The 3333-nt window shown below is 37.8% G+C and overlaps 1 protein-coding gene across 2 annotated transcripts in view; it reads right to left on the bottom strand.

The window, feature by feature from the left end:
- The window catches only part of LOC111715112 (gastrula zinc finger protein XlCGF26.1), a 20011-nt gene that overhangs the window by 9750 nt on the left and 6928 nt on the right, over positions 1–3333 (bottom strand). The gene's annotated exons all lie outside the window — the stretch shown is intronic.

The raw sequence follows: 3333 nt of genomic DNA, 5'->3' as shown, positions 1-3333 counted from the left end.
AAATCTTGGATAACGTAATTTTATATATGACTAGCGTTGCCCGTGGAATTAAAAAAACTTGAAATTTTAAAAAAATTCTATTTTTTAGCCTTTGTTACTCCCCGGGCACCCATGGGTTCCCTGGAAAATTTTTAGCCAATTTGGTTCAGCCGTTTGGCCAGCTATAGCTAACATGTATACAATTACATAGTATATGAGCGCTCTTTATTAAGTAGATATACATTATTTAAGATACAATGAACGAATTTCAAACATGTTTTATAATCACAAAATAGGTGAGAGGATCTTAGTTACTTAATAAATGTACAGGGTTATCCACTAAGGATGAGACTTTAATGGCGAAATAAAACTTTAAATTTAAACGATTTGAAAACTAATTTTTGTTTTCTGACATGCAAACCTAGAGAACCCGCAACTGAAAATAAACATTCATTAGAAACAAAACCATGGATATCTAATTCATAATTGACCAGACAAAGCTTTTAATGGTAACGTTGTAAATCTGGCATTGCCATCTCTGCATGGAGGGTCACTTGAAATTACGCTTACAGTCTCTCTAAGAGAACAACTATAGATATTTTACTATATAAGCGTTTATCGATAGATTTATGTTCAAATATTTATCCTCGCTCATTTTAAGGTCATCTAAATGACCGTGACTTATTCAGCGCGGGGAAGTCGTTTTCTTCGTTGGTACTTTAAAGGACGATGTTTTGATGTGTTTTGAATGGAAGTTGACTAGAAGATATCAATTAAACTCTAGATTGTTCTTAAATTTGCCAAACTTGTATTTAACTAATCACTTCGGTTCGTGTTTCTGCTCTAAACCAATTATATTCTCGGCTCTTTTCAACATCCCTTCCTTTCATTCTTAAATCATATTAAATATCGTTTCTCATTTTTCATTCATAAATGATTTTTTTTCACACGTGTCAAATGCTGATTATTTCTTTTTACCACCCCAACCCAAAATACCCACATTGATACAAAGGCACTGCAAGAACAGGAAATGAAATTAAGTACAACCCACTGTGCGTAGAAAATATTAGAAATAAACCTTAAAATAATTTCACCTTTTCCAGTTTTTAAGTTTTTTTCCGACTTTAGGGGTTAAGAATTTTTTCCGTTTGATTTTCTTTAAATATCATATTCCATAAAGATGACAACGTTTTTTCCTTAATCCGTTAAGACCTTAATTACAAATAATAAAAAACTATTTCTTTCGTCAACGTGTGATCCTATAAATAACCCTAAAAAACATCTTAATACCAGAATTCCAGGAAAGTACTTTTAAATTATTTGAATATGTTTTTATAAATTCCACTTTCAAAGTTCTTCAATGTTTCAACCTGAACAAAATTCTCTTTATGAGGGGGCTGGAGATTGTGAGGGCATGGTGGAAGGGAAGGTAGGGGTGGATGAAAGTATGGTAAGAAGGAAGGTAAAGCGGGAAGGAAGGGGTGGATGAAAGTATGGTAAGACGGAAGGTAAAGTGGGAAGAAAGGGGTGGATGAAAGTATGGTAAGACGGAAGGTAAAGTGGGAAGGAAGGGGTGGATGAAAGTATGGTAAGAAGGAAGGTAAAGTGGGAAGGAAGGGTTGGATGAAAGTATGGTATGACGGAAGGTATAGTGGGAAGGAAGGGGTGGATGAAAGTATGGTAAGACGGAAGGTAAAGTGGGAAGGAAGGGGTGGATGAAAGTATGGTAAGAAGACGGAAGGTAAAGTGGGAAGGAAGGGGTGGATGAAAGTATAGTAAGACGGAAGGTAAAGTGGGAAGGAAGACGGAAAGGAGTAAAGGGTATAAAGAGGAAGGAGTGGATGAAAATATAGTAAGACGGGAGGTAAAGTGGGAAGGAAGGAAAGGATGAAAATATGGTAAGGCGGAAGGTAAAGCGGGAAGGTAGGAGTGGATGAAGGGAAGGAAGACGGAAAGGAGTAAAGGGTATAAATAGGAAAGGGTGGTTGAAGGTATGGTAAGGCGGAAGGTAAAGTGGGAAGGAATACCGAAAGGGGTAAAGGGTGTAAAGAGGAAGGAGTGGATGAAAGTATGGTAAGGCGGAAGGTAAAGTGGGAAGGAATACGAAAAGGAGTAAAGGGTATAAATAGGAAAGGGTGGATGAAGGTATGGTAAGGCGGAAGGTAAAGTGGGAAGGAAGACGGAAAGGAGTAAAGGGTATTAATAGGAAAGGGTGGATGAAGGTATGGTAAGGCGGAAGGTAAAGTGGGAAGGAAGACGGAAAGGGGTAAAGGGTGTAAAGAGGAAGGGGTGGATGAAAGTATGTTAAGGCGGAAGGTAAAGTGGGAAGGAAAAAGGAAAGGGGTAAAGGGTGTAAAGAGGAAGGGGTATTAAGGACCATGTTTAGTAGAATTAAAGGATAATAAACTAAGGTTGTTAACTCTTGGTTTAACTCCAAGATCTTCTCTTCTCTTTGATTTACAGATCAACAACAATATTGGCTCAACCTTACAGGACATTTATTTGTTTAACTCAATAAATAGACAAGGTAGCCAGGAGATAGATAAATACACAGTTGAACAGATATATAGTTAGACAGACTGACAGATAGACCTTCCTAATGTACCTCCTATGTAATGTATACATACAAACCTTCCCTCTCAATAAACCCTCAGCCATCCCCTTCCCCTATGCCATCTCTCCTAATATACCAACCTATCATTAACCATCTCCCCTAATGTGACATCTCCCATAAACCATCTTACCTAATGTACCATTTCCCATAAACCATATTTCTTAATGTACCATCCTTCCATAAACCATCTCTCTTAATGTACCATCTTCCATAAACCATCTCTCCTAATGTACCATCTCTCATAAACCATCACTCCTAATGTAACATCTTTCCATTAACCATCTCTCCTAATGTACCATCTCCCATAAACCATCTCTCCTAATATAACATCTTCCCATTAACCATCTCTCCTAATGAACCATCTCATAAACCATCTCTCCTAATGTGCCATCTCCATATACCATATCTCCTACTGTACCATCTCCCGTAAGCCATATTTTCTAATGTACCATCTCCCATAAACCAAATCTACTAATGTGCCATCTCCCATAAACCATATCTCCCATAAATCATATCTCTTAATGTACCATCTCAAAAACCAACACTCCTAATTTGCCATCTCCCATTTAATCCATCTCTCCTAATGTACCATCCTCCCATAAACCATCTCTACCAATGTACCATCCTTCCGTAAACCATCTCTCCGATATAATGTGCCATCTCCCATAAACCATCTCTCCTAATGTATCATCTCCCCACCGAAGCCCCTCAATAAACCATCTCTTCTACCATCCCCCCCA

The sequence above is a fragment of the Eurytemora carolleeae genome, unplaced genomic scaffold, assembly GCF_000591075.1.
Source record: "Eurytemora carolleeae unplaced genomic scaffold, Eaff_2.0 scaffold1087, whole genome shotgun sequence".
Lineage (NCBI taxonomy): Eukaryota > Metazoa > Arthropoda > Copepoda > Calanoida > Temoridae > Eurytemora > Eurytemora carolleeae.
This window is presented reverse-complemented; position numbering and strand designations above follow the sequence as displayed.